Below are 14,549 nucleotides of genomic sequence, written 5' to 3'. Positions count from 1 at the left end.
TGGTCAGGCTACCTGGCATCATTTTTTATTTTTCTGCTTCCTTCAACTTTCATGCTGGTGGCTGCCTCATTAGTTGATTCAATCTTTGTATTATTTCTCATTAGGATGCATTATCTCAGTCTTACTTTTGCCTTCCAACCATTCCCTTCACTGTTAGCCTATACTCCACTTTAAGGGGTCACTGCCAGGTTTTCCTTCCTCAAATATCAGCTTGAATACCTCACTCAACCCTACCCCCAGGTCATCACAGCATTATTTTTTATTGTTTTTGTTTTTTTGTATTTTTCCAAAGTGAGAAGCAGGGGGGAGGCAGACAGACAGACTCCTACACGTGCCCGACCGGGATCCACCAGGCATGCCCACCAGGGGGCTATGCTTGGCCCCTCTAGGGCATTGCTCCATTGTAGTCTGAGCCATTCTAGCACCTGAGGCAAAAGCCATGGAGCCATCTCCAGTGCCCAGGCCAACTTTGCTCCAATGGAGCCTTGGCTGCAAGAGGGGAAGAAAGAGACAGAGAGGAAGGAGAGGGGGAAGGGTGGAGATATAGATGGGCGCTTCTCCTGTGTGCCCTGGCCAGGAATCGAACCTAGGACTTCCACACACTGAGCTGATGCTCTACCACTGAGCAAACTGGCCAGGGCCTCATTACAGCATTATTTACAGTAAGCAAGCTATGAAAGCAATCCAAGTTGCCCTCAGTAGATGAGTGGATAAAACATATGTGGCACATATATACAATGGAATATTACTCAGCCATAAAAAAGAGTGAAATGTTACCATTTGTGATAGCATGAACTTAGAGGGTATTATGCTAAATGAAATAAGTCAGAAAGGAAAGGACAAATACCATATGATTTCACTTATATGTGGAATCTGTGACATCTTAGGACAAGCGGTGCAGGCCACCAGCCATGAAAACTGAGTACATCCAGTACATGGTTGGAGGCAAAAGATAAACAACCGTTAGAAGGGTAGCAATATTTTCACTGAACTCTATGTACCCAGATCAAGGAAGCCCCTACCCTAGAGACTTAGCCAAGAACAAGGTCAGTTAATCGCACCTCTCCTGCCCTTTTAAACGTTGCTTGCTTGCTCAGCCTAGATAGCCACCCTATAAAAAAGGAGCCATTTTAGAAGCTCGGGGCTGCAGTGTTCCCTTACGTGGGTTGCCTGCAGTCCCTGTGCAGGTTTGCAATAAAACTTATAAAATTCACTTTGGGTTTGCTGTGGTCTGTCTACTGGGATGTAACACATGGAGGCCGTGTAAGATCCCTCCTCACGGAGTGGGCTGCAGCAGACGTTGGTAGCTGGCCAGCCTCCGGCAGTTGCCGTTTGGAAACTGAATTTGGCTGATTCGAAACATTTGGAGTCTTGAGACTGTTTGGTAAGGAAGCTTCCTCTCTGAATATTTGGAAACAGAACTCTGGTTAGAAAAGGGTGTAGTGGAGCAGGCGGGATGCCACCTGATTTCTCCCCACCCGGTCAGTCGGGGAACGCAGGATGCTGCCTTCTCCCTTTTGGCTTTGGTTTAGAAGTTTTGTTAGTTTTGTGTGCATATTTGGTTTGTTTGTCTGCTTCACCCATTGCTTCCTCACAGGATTCCTTTGAGAGTCAAGGGCCATGGGTCAGGGGCAATCTACTGCCCTAATGCCTCTTCAGTACTTGCTTGATAACTTTTCTTATTTCTCTCACAGGGCACGAGACTATGGGACTTCTGTTGATTCCACCACGTTGTGGACTCTTTGTGAACTAGAATGGCCAACCTTTGGTGTAGGGTGGCCCTCGGAGGGCACTTTCAATTTACCCACACTCTTTGCTGTCAGGGCAAATGTCTATCGCGTCCCGTACCCTGACCAGATGCCATATATAGATGTATGGATTGCCATAGCCATGGGAGGACCAGGTTATGTTAAGAAATTTTTTAAGAACTATATTAAGGGAGATAAAGTCCGGGCAGGAGGAAAAGCTGTCCTATTGGCAACCCCAAACGAAGGCAAAGGAAGGCTTCCCTCCCCAAAACAAGAAACTTTGAGAGAACAGCCACAGCCTGCCCGCAGACTTTATCCAGTAATACAAGAGGATCCAGGGGCCGCTGAGTCCTTACTAGATCCCATTCCTCCTCCATATCCAGAGCAAGCTGAGGACCCGCCTAAAGCCGTGGGGCTACCCCCCTGCAGCAAACCCACAACCTGGACTGGCTCCCTCTTGGGAAAGCCCACCCCATACCCATACAGGGGCCAATTATAGTCATCCTAGTATGCCACCAGCTCCAAAGCCGGCATTTTTGCCTCCCCTCTGAGAAGCTGCAGGGGGGGATCCTAAGGGCTTGGCTAGATTAATTTATGTCCCCTTCTCTACTAGTGATTTATATAATTGGAAACATCAGAACCCCCCATTTTCAGAGAAACCCCAGAGTCTAATTTCTCTTCTTGAAGCCATTTTCCATACTCATCATCCTACTTGGGATGTAACACATGGGGATGATTGTCAACAGGTTCTTTATACTCTCTTCACTTCTGAGGAAAGGGAAAGAATCTACCAAGAGGCTGATAAAGCAGCATTAGGGGATAGAGATCTACATAGCCTTAGTCGAAGGCAAGAATTAGAGGAAGTTCTTCCTTTGATCCCCCCTGACTGGGACCCCAAAAGTTCTAGGGGACAGGAGGCTTTACGCCAGTATCATGATTTCCTGCTCAGGGGTCTCCGGGCAGCAGCAAGGAAGCCAACTAATTTTAGTAGAGTAAGCGAAATCATCCAGGGAAAGGATAAATCTCCTTCGGCTTTCCGAAGCCTATAGAACACATACTCCATTAGACCTGGATGCCCCAGAGAATAGGAGGCTCATAAATGTAGCCTTTGTCTCCCAAGTGGCCCCAGACATTAGAAAGAAGTTACAAAAGTTAGAAGGATTTGAAGGAGAAAATAGAAGCAAGCTTTTAGAAGTTAGTCAGAAAGTTTATATGAACAGGGAGGATCCAGAGATATGAGGTGCGGAAAAGGTGGCAAAAATACTAACTGCAGCCCAACAAAAGAAACTTGCTAAAGGAAAGCCACAAAAGAAAGGGCAGAATAGTAGACCGCCTCTAGACAAGAATCAATGTGCTTATTGCAAAGAGACCGGGCATTAGATAAATGAGTGTCCTAAGCTAAAGGAGAAGAAGGGACAGAAAGCTAAGGTCCTCTTCGAGGATCAAGACTGAAGGGGCAGGGGTTCCATACCATTAGGCCCCCAGGAACCCATGGTAATACTGTCCATTGATGGGAAACCCACAAATTATAGGAACTAATTAAAGACCTAAGAGAGTGCCAGAGGAAGTATAGAGTAGAAACTAGTTTTAGATATTCAGATATTCACCTACAGACCCAAAGAAATTTTACCCATTTAGAAAAAAAAGGGTAAGAATTAATATTAAGAAGATACATTGAGAACTCTCTATAAATTAAAATGGCCAACTTAAGAGCAGACTGGCCAAACCAAGGATTGCTAGACCCATAGAAAACATAGAGAGTCTAGCGTACTATCACCAGCACCCACCCGCAGGCAGGTGGTATGGTCAGTATGCAACCCAGTACGGCAGCAGAGGTAGAGAAAGAAAAGGCAGCTGGCTGCAGGAGAAGCGGCAGGCTCCCCTCACAGTTTCGGGTACCTGCCCCTCCCCCTTGGGCACCAGGAATCCCAGGCACCCTGACTGATTTCCTTATAGTGTATATAACAAAGAAACCTCTTTCTTAGCTCAAGGGCTGAGCCACTGCTTTGTCAGGCAAAAGATAACAGCGCAGTAAGCTAGAGGCTATCATCACCTTGCTACAGCCCCCTCCCCTCCTCTGCTTTGGCTCTGGGGAATCCCCGCCTCCTACCTGGAGCCAGACCCGAGGAGAAGATTTAGGGAATACAGCCCCTTCTAAACCCACTGCTTTAGCCATAATAGTCAAGAATTATAAGAAAAGGGTCCTCAGGGAATTATAGGGTTACTATGTCCCTAAGGAAATTGAGGACCTTAAGTAAACTAGAATACCCCACTGTTAAGAAAATAAGTTTATAAAATTGTGTTTTTTTAGTTTACTACCCCGACCCTTATAATAACTTAATGTTATAAAGCTCTATAGGTCAAAAAGAGGGTTAGCATCTCTTTGCCAGCTGGGAAGCCACAAAATAGTAACTACATTTTGACCATTCCTTATTTTTCTCTGAAAATCAGTAGTTCATTAGGGATAGTAGTTTATAATCTCTTATTGTGAATCATACTAAATTTGTACTAATAATAAAGCATATAGAATTGTATAGTCTGTCAAATACAAAGACTTCCTTTTTGTACCAAGGATCTGTTGTTGTAAAAAAAAACCAAAAAACATTTTCTATGTTAGAAATGTATATGTTATTTCAACAGTCTTTTGTTAATTCTCCTTTTCATTTGCTATTTCATAGCCTGTATGTTAAAATTTTAGTTTAAATATTAGGGCATATGTAATAATTCAATAATTGTTAATTGTTCAATGTTAGGTCACAAAACCCAGAGTGACAAATATTACTATTGATTAGCTTAATAGAAGAATTCTTAACATAATAAGTAGAAAAGAGAACTCTAGAGACATAATCAGGAACCTCTACCTGATTTACCACCCTATCAAACTGCAATTGTTAGTCAGCTAAGTAAATAAGTACATTAGGAAAAGTACAGAGGTGAAACTGCTCGGGTTTTACTTAATATTTCCTATGGAAATGTCATAGATTAGAGCCCTCATAGTTCCAACCGAGTTAAAGGGCAGGGTGCTGATTTAAAGTGGCATAAGAACAATAGTTCAATTACAGCTGATAGTCAAGGAAGGAGAAAATAAAAAATAGTTTAAATTATTTTTTCCAAGTGGCCTACAGAATTAGAAAGCTCAGAACCCCCTTTTCTCAGAGGAGCCTCAAGCCTGAACAGGACTGTTAGAAATCTGTACTGTACATAGGCTGCCCCACTTACAACAACTGAGACCACCTTGAGAAAATGTTTCTAATTGCCTAGCCTAAGCAGGACCCCACCACCCAAGCAAGTGAAGAAATTTTAGACACTTTCCACCAGTTTCTGTTAGCCTGGATCAGAGAAGATACTCAGAAAAACAACCATAAGTTTATCTAAGGTGTCAGAAGTTATTCAGGATCCTCAGAAGACCCCCACAGCTTTCTTAGACTATAGAAAGCTTACAAAGTCTATACACCCCTAGACTTAGAGGAGCCAGCAGATACTAAGACAGTCAATTTAGCCTTTACATAGCATTCAGCTCTAGGAATTAGAAAAGAAATGTATTATAAGTTTTTCATTAGGTAGAAACATCGGCTGCTAAAACTAAGCATTTTGAAAGGGACGTTGCTCCTCGCTCACTCTCATGGCCATAAATAACTCTGGCCCCTAAGACGGGTAAGATTTCTGAAGGCAGGAACAACTTAAGACATGCACAGTTGAAGAGGGGCCATCAGGAGAAGGCTTAAGAACCAGCAAAGATGAGTCTCAAACCCTCACCCTGGAAAATGCAGGAGACTGCTCTCCTGAAGTAGTGGTCATCATCCACTGTCCAGGCCACCTAGAGAGAAGGACTCCATAGAAACTCTCAAGAAAAACCAAGCAAGCAGCTGATGATGCTACCAATAAGGTAGCCCTAAAACCAGTGGTGTTTTAAGAAATTTCAGTAACTTTTCTAGAACCCAGGTTGCCAAAAAAAATTTTTTTACAACCAATTTGGAAAGTCAGACTTAGAATTTAATAAAGAAAGTATAATTTCTAAGTGTTTAGTCTGTACCCAAATAAATATTAAGCAAAGTAAAGAAATTATAAAGAGAAACAGAGAGAGAACTTTCCCAGGTAAACATCTAGAAATAGATTTTACTAAAGTAATTGACAGGTAGAAAACATGAATCAGATCTTAAAGGAAACTTTAAACTTGTTTTAAACTGGTAGAAAGTAGCCTACCTTACTCCCCTTAGCCCTACTTAGGGCGAGGTACACCCCCTACAGGGAAGAATTCACTCCTTTTGAGATAATGTTTAAGAGACTCCCTCCCTTCCTACCAAAACTCAGAGAGAAAATAAAACAACTAAATTAAATAACCACTCCTTCCTTAAGTACTTACAGCAGGTATCCCCAAACTACGGCCCCCTGAGGGCATTTATCTGGCCCCTGCCACACTTCTGGAAGGGGCACGTCTTTCATTGGTGGTCAGTGTACTGGAGTACTGTGTGTGGCAGCCCTCCAGCAGTCTGAGGGACAGTGAACTGGCCCCCTGTGTAAAAAGTTTAGGGACCCCTGAGTCTTACAGGGTCTACAGATTACTCAGCAGGCTGTCCAAAAGACTGTCTGAGAGGTGATTCCAGCACTGCCAGAAGACCTAATACATCCCTTCCAGCCTACAGACTCAGTCTAAGTAAGGATGTACACCAACCAAGGACTGACTCCCATGTAGATGGGTCCACACACCATGATCGTGACCACCCTCACTACTGCCAAGGTAAAAGGCATACCCGCCTGGGTCCACTGCAGCCGGATGAAGCTTGCAGTCCCAGAAGAGACACCCTTGTAGACAGCAGAGACTGACCCCGCCAACCCTTGTAAGCTGACCCTGAGAAGGACCGCATGCCCTGCTTCAGCCACAAATCAGAAATTGACTGGTCCACACATGGCTAATGCCTAGAGAAACTCACTAAGGACCTCCTTTTAATTAGACTTTAGGGAGGGAGGGGAACTAAGGTTAAAGGAAAGCCAGAACAAGTTGTCTTAAAAGTTAATACATGTACTACTATAAGTCCCTTAGTTAGAAGGGAAGCTACAAGGTAATAAAAAATATATGTGTACTTACACTTAACCTATAAATACTAGCCACTTAGAGGGAGGACACCTCCAAGAGGAAGTATACTTTAAAGAAAATTACTTTATAAACGGATTAAACTCACCAATAAAAAGGCACAGAGTAGCAGAATGGATCAAAAAAGAAAATCCAACTGTATGCTGCCTAAAAGAAACTCATCTAAGTAACAAGGATAAAAACAAATTCAAAGTGAAAGGCTGGAAAACAATACTCCAAGCAAATAACATCGAAGAAAAAGCAGGCGTAGCAATACTTATATCTGATAATGCTGACTACAGGACAACAAAAGTACTCAGAGACAAAAATGGCCATTTCATAATGGCTAAGGGGACACTGAATCAAGAAGACATAACAATTCTTAATATATATGCACCAAACCAAGGAGCACCAAAATATATAAGACAGCTACTTATTGACCTTAAAACAAAAACTGACAAAAATACAATCATACTTGGAGACCTCAATACACCGCTGACTACTCTAGATCAGTCATCCAAACAGAGAATCAACAAAGATATAGTGGCCTTAAACAAAACACTAGAGCACCTGGATATGATAGACATCTACAGGACATTTCATCCCAAAGTGACTGAGTATACATTTTTCTCCAAGGTACATGGATCATTCTCAAGAATTGACCATATATTGGGCCACAAAAACAACATCAGCAAATTCAGAAAAATCAAAGGTGTACCAAGCATATTTTCTGATCATAAAGCCTTGAAACTAGAATTCAACTGCAAAAAAGAGGGAAAAAAATCCCACAAAATTGTGGAAACTAAACAACATACTTTAAAAAAATGAATGCGTCAAAGAAGAAATAAGTGCAGAGATCAAAAGATATATACAGACAAATGAAAATGACAATACGACATATCAGAATCTATGGGATGCAGCAAAAGCAGTGATAAGAGGGAAGTTCATATCACTTCAGGCATATATGAACAAACAAGAGAGAGCCCAAGTGAACCACTTAACTTCACACCTTAAGGAACTAAAAAAAGAAGAACAAAGACAACCCAAAACCAGCCAAAGAAAGGAGATAATAAAAATCAGAGCAGAAATAAATGAAATAGAGAACAGAAAAACTATAGAAAAAATTAATAGAACAAGGAGCTGGTTCTTTGAAAAGATCAACATAATTGACAAACCCTTGGCAAGACTTACCAAGGAAAAAAGAGAAAGAACTCATATAAACAAAATCCAAAATGAAAGAGGAGAAATCACCACGGACACCGTAGATATACAAAGAATTATTGTAGAATACTATGAAAAACTTTATGCCACTAAATTCAACAACCTAGAAGAAATGGATAAATTCCTAGAACAATACAACATTCCTAGACTGAGTCAAGAAGAAGCAGAAAGCCTAAACAGACCTATTAGTAGAGAAGAAATAGAAAAAACCATTAAAAACCTCCCCAAAAATAAAAGTCCAGGCCCAGACGGCTATACCAGCGAATTTTATCAAACCTTCAAAGAAGACTTGGTTCCTATTCTACTGAAAGTCTTCCAAAAAATTGAAGAAGAAGCAATACTTCCAAACATATTTTATGAGGCCAACATAACCCTCATACCAAAACCAGGCAAGGATGGCACAAAAAAAGAAAACTACAGACCAATATCTCTAATGAATACAGATGCTAAAATACTAAACAAAATACTAGCAAATCGAATACAACAACATATTAAAAAAATAATACATCATGATCAAGTGGGATTCATCCCAGAATCTCAAGCATGGTTCAACATACGTAAAACGGTTCACGTAATACACCATATCAACAAAACAAAGAACAAAAACCACATGATCTTATCAATAGACGCAGAAAAGGCTTTTGATAAAATACAACACAATTTTATGTTTAAGATTCTCAACAAAACGGGTATAGAAGGAAAATATCTCAACATGATAAAGGCCATATATGATAAACCATCAGCTAACATCATCATCATATTAAATGGCACAAAACTGAAGGCTTTCCCCCTTAAATCAGGAACAAGACAGTGTTGTCCACTCTCTCCACTCTTATTTAATGTGGTGCTAGAGGTTCTAGCCAGAGCAATCAGACAACACAAAGAAATAAAAGGCATCCATATTGGAAAAGAAGAAGTAAAGGTATCACTTTTTGCAGATGATATGATCCTATACATCGAAAACCCCAAAAAATCCACAAAAAGACTACTAGAAACAATAAACCAATACAGTAAGGTCGCAGGATACAAAATTAACATACAGAAGTCAATAGCCTTTCTATATGCCAACAACGAAACATTTGAGAACGAATTCAAAAGAATAATCCCCTTCGCGATTGCAACAACAACAACAAAATACCTAGGAATAAACATAACAAAGAATGTAAAGGATTTATATAATGAAAACGATAAACCATTGTTAAGGGAAATCGAAAAAGATATGAGATGGAAGAATATTCCTTGTTCTTGGTTAGGAAGAATAAATATAATCAAGATGGCCATATTACCCAAAGCAATATACAAATTTAATGCAATTCCCATCAAAATTCTAATGACATTTTTTAAAGAAATGGAGCAAAAAATTATCAGATTTATATGGAACTATAAAAAACCCCGAATAGCCAAAGCAATCCTAAAGAAAAAGAATGAAGCTGGGGGCATTACAATACCTGACTTCAAACTATATTATAGGGCCATGACAATCAAAACAGCATGGTATTGGCACAAAAATAGACACTCAGACCAATGGAATAGAATAGAAAACCCAGAAATAAAACCACATATATATAGTCAAAAATTTTTGATAAAGGGGCCAACAATACACAATGGAGAAAAGAAAGCCTCTTCAATAAATGGTGCTGGGAAAACTGGAAAGCCACATGCAAAAGAATGAAACTGGACTACAGTTTGTCCCCCTGTACTAAAATTAACTAAAAATGGATCAAAGATCTAAACATAAGACCCAAAACAATTAAGTACATAGAAGAAGACATAGATACTAAACTCAAAGACCTGGGTTTTAAAGAGCATTTTATGAATTTGACTCCAAAGGCAAGAGAAGTGAAGGCAAAAATTAATGAATGGGACTACATCAGACTAAGAAGTTTTTGCTCATCAAGAGAAACTGATAACAAAATAAACAGACAGCCAACTAAATGGGAAATGATATTTTCAAACAACTGCTCAGATAAGGGCCTAATATCCAAAATTTACTAAGAACTCATAAAACTCAACAACAAACAAACAAACAATCCAATAAAAAAATGAGGAGGACATGAACAGACACTTCTCTCAGGAAGAAATACAAATGGCCAACAGATATATGAAAAGATGCTCATCTTCATTAGTTATTAGAGAAATGCAAATCAAAACTGCAATGAGATACCACTTTTCACCTGTTAAGATTAGCTATTATTAACAAGACAGGTAATAGCAAATGTTGGAGAGGCTGTGGAGAAAAAGGAACCCTCATACACTGTTGGTGGGAATGTAAAGTAGTACAACCATTATGGAAGAAAGTATGGTGGTTCCTCAAAAAATTGAAAATAGAACTACCTTATGACCCAGCAATCCCTCTACTGGGTATATATCCCAAAACCTCAGAAACATTTATACGTAAAGACACATGCAGCCCCATGTTCATATCAGCATTGTTCACAGTGGCTAGGACATGGAAACAACCAAAAAGCCCGTCAATAAAGAAGATGTGACACATATACATTATGGAATACTACTCCGTCATAAGAAATGATGACATCGGATTATTTACAGCAAAATGGTGGGATCTTGATAACATTATACGGAGTGAAATAAGTAAATCAGAAAAAACCAGGAACTGCATTATTCCACACGTAGGTGGGACATAAAAGTGAGACTAAGAGACATTGATAAGAGTGTGGTGGTTACGGGTGGAAGGGGTAGAGGCAGAGGGAAAGGGGAGGGGGAGGGGCACAAAGAAAACTAGATAGAAGGTGACAGAGGACAATCTGACTTTGGGTGATGGGTATGCAACATAATTGAACGACAAGATAACCTGGAATTGTTATCTTTGAATATATGTATCCTGATTTACTGATGTCACCCCATTAAAAAAAATTATTAAGTGAAAAAAAAATTACTTATTACCAGCTTAGTTGTCACTAAAGGTAAAGGTTAAGATTTTTAAAATTAAGAGTTCTGACTGAAAGGAAATTGTAGTTTTGGTGATAAAAAGTATAAGGTATAGAAATACTTTAGAACAAAAAAGAGAGAAAGTAAGTTATTATAAAGCCAGTTATTTCTGAATAGATAAGAAAGTTCATAAAAATTAAAGGTTTATGTAAGTTGCAGAAGGTTTGTACAAGTTGTAAGAAGTTAGTACAGAGAAGAAAAATGCAAGGCAGAAAGAAATTAGTATGAGAATTTATTCTCTTCATCCCCTTGGCTCACTACGTTACTTACTGCTTTTACTGGACCCCTCGTTTTGCTTATAGTAGAGGGGGTCATCATTGGTTCGTGCACTATCAACTGCCTCACGCAGTATGTACAAAAGATATTTCAAGCCGTAAACCTTGTAGTACTAAGGGCACACTATCAGCGTGCCAGCGCATACTAGGGAGGACCCCTGACCCAATTAGCTTATAGCTACAGCTAAAGTAGGAAATTCTCATGGGCCTCAGAAAATCTAATCTTACTAGCAAAGGCAGGATGCATTCCTTGTATATCAGCCCTGCAGATATTGCAGGAAGGTAGTTTATTATCTTAGAACAGTGTGTACTTGTATACTTTTACAAAGATATTGTACAAATGTACTGAAAACATTGTAACCTTGTAGGTTTCACCTATAAATACCCCTCTCCCCTGAGCTCATCGCTGACCATTGTGAGAGGCGTAGTAGGCTGATCACTGGCCAGTGTATAAAACCCAAATTGATTGCATCAGTTTAGGGTCCAGTTCCAGTTTGTTGCGGTTGCACCACAGCATTTGTTCGAGAAAGAATAGATACTGTAAGACTTATGGTTTTAGCTCAGCCCTACCAGATTATACTCAGTTTGGACTGAGCAATACCAAAGTTCAATGGTTTGAACTAGTAAGAAGAAAAGGGGGAAATGTGACATCTTAGGACAAGTGGTGCAGGCCACCAGCCATGAAAACTGAGTACATCCAGGACATGGCTTGGAGGCAAAAGATAAACAACCGTTAGGAATGTAGCAATATTTTCCACTGAACTCTATGTATCCAGATCAAGGAAGCCCCTACCCTAGAGACTTAGCCAAGAACAAGGTCAGCTAATCGCATCTCTCCTGCCCTTGTAAACGCTGCTTGCTTGCTCAGCCTAGTTAGCCAGCCTATAAAAAGGAGCCATTTTAGAGGCTCAGGACTGCAGTGTTCCCTTGCGTGGGTTGCCTGCAGTCCTTGCGCAGGTTTGCAATAAAACTTATAAAATTCACTTTGGGTTTGCTGTGGTCTGTCTCCTGGTATGTAACAGAATCTAAAGAACAAAATAAATGAACAAACAAAATTCAAACAGACTCATAGATACAGAGAGAGAACTGGTGGTTGCCAGAGGCAAGGGGGGTTGGGGACTGGATCAAAGACGTGAAGAGACTAAAAGCCACAAGTTGGTAGTTATAGAACAGTCACAGGGATGTAAAGTACAGCACAGGAAATACAATCATAATACTGTAATCACTATGTGTGGTGCCAGCTGGGTACTTGAAATATTGGGGGGAACACTATGTAAAATATATGGTGGTCTAACCACTAAAAAGTACGTCCCAAACCAATACAGAAAAAAAGTAAAAGGGGGGAAAAACAACAGCTCAAAACCCTCCATGGGCTCTCTACTGCTTTGGAATAAATTATAAATCTTTAGTTTGGTATTCAGAGCTAACTTTCTAATTTTACTTCCCAGTAAGCCTTGCCTAGGATGCAGACACTAGCCTAGTTTCCTGCTCTGCAGTGATGTGACTGCTCCTCTTTCTGCCCCTGCCTCCAACTGGAAAGCTATTTCTTACATGTCTGCCTTAATTCTTTCCATCTCTGGAAGTCCTCAACGGACCATTCTTCCCTGATTCTCCAGCTAGTAGTTCATTTTTTAAATTTGAACTTTCAAAGAATTTTATGGTACTTTTATTATGGTACATATATATAGCTCATTTGTATATAGATACGAATTATATAAATACTTCGGCACCATGTATAATGGAGAGGAATCTTGTTTTCTCCCTTCGTTTTGCTTTTCGGGGCAACGCCAGGCCCAAAGTCTTCAGGGTCTATGGGGCACAGCTCCATGTTTACATATCTCATGGCTGAACGAATGAAAGAATAAAATCTCAGAGCATCTTAACAGCATAAAAGGCCATTAAATTCAGAGTGAGAAAGCAAGGCATTCTGTATGACATGGGATAACATCATTTTTAGTTGCCCATGTTAAAAAAAGAAAAGGAAACTAAGCTATGAATATATTCAAAGTCAATTAGAAGTTTAAAATGCCTCCATTATTTTTGTTCTTTAAACATAAGTTTTTCATGGAAAATGACATTTTGTTATAAATGCCTGGTGTCTTCTGGTAGGTAAATGACTATATTTCCCTTAGTATAAGGATCAGACGGAAGATAGCAGTAGTTAAGGGCATGAAAGATTGCTGACATGCCTGACCAGGTGGTGGCGCAGTGGATAGAGTGTTAGATTGGATGCAGAGGATCCAGGTTCGAAACCCCGATTGAGGTTGCCAGCTTGAGCACGAGGTCACTCATTTGAGCGTGGGACCATAGACACGACCCCATGGTCACTGGCTTGAGCCCAAAGGTTGCTGGCCTGAAGCCCAAGGTTGCTGGCTTGAGCAAGGGCTCACGTGTTCTGCTATAGTCCCCTCAAGGCACATATGAGAAAGCAATCAATGAACAACTAAGGTGCCACAACTAATGCTTTTCATCTCTCTCCTTTCTTGTCTGTCTGTCTCTATCTGTCCCTCTCTCTGTCTCTGTCACACACAAAAAAAGCTGATGTGAATTTTCAAATCTGTAAGAATGTGCATTGACCAATATACTCTGTATTGATCATCAAAATAAAATATTTTAAATGCATATTTTTGAATGTGCAGTTTCCTATCTCATCGGACTTAGGTTAACAAAAAACATGCACGCAAAGACCCTTTACAGTACATGTGTGGTTATGTGAAGAATAAAAATCAGCTAAATACTAAAGCAAGCAAGAAAAAGAAGTCTAAATTAAGTTTCAAGATGACAAAAACTTCAATACACGGAACTGTTTTTTGCAAATAAGGCCATCAACTATATTATAGTTTTATCTATAGAAAACAAGCAACAGTATTCACTTGTTAAAAGCACTTATTTTTTATGCCATAAATTACATATAGCAAAACAGAACTTTGGGTGGGGGATATAATTCATATTTCTCAAGCAAAGCCTTCCATTTAAAACCAGCTAAAAATCCACTGCCTCCAGTGAACAGGCAAAGTGTGTTAACATGCTCATTCCCCACTCTCCCCAGGAGACAAAAGGAATTTGGTGCTTACACAAGGTTATACTCAACTTTCTATTAACAAGGACCAAGAGTCCTCACCAACTTATATTTCACTGTCCTCATTCTTTGATAAAACTCAGCATCTATTCCTTGCAAATGTTATCATCAAGCCCTTTAACACTGTATACTTCGGTAAAAGCTTTATTTTATACTGACACCACCAGTAATACAGTTTTCTTCTATTATTTTACACGGCTGGACCT

At 39.9% G+C, this 14,549-nt stretch overlaps 1 protein-coding gene across 2 annotated transcripts in view; it reads right to left on the bottom strand.

The window, feature by feature from the left end:
* IQGAP2 (IQ motif containing GTPase activating protein 2) overlaps positions 1–14,549 on the bottom strand; it is a 449,634-nt gene that overhangs the window by 123,215 nt on the left and 311,870 nt on the right. The gene's annotated exons all lie outside the window — the stretch shown is intronic.

This window comes from Saccopteryx bilineata, chromosome 4 (genome assembly GCF_036850765.1).
Source record: "Saccopteryx bilineata isolate mSacBil1 chromosome 4, mSacBil1_pri_phased_curated, whole genome shotgun sequence".
NCBI lineage: Eukaryota > Metazoa > Chordata > Mammalia > Chiroptera > Emballonuridae > Saccopteryx > Saccopteryx bilineata.
This window is presented reverse-complemented; position numbering and strand designations above follow the sequence as displayed.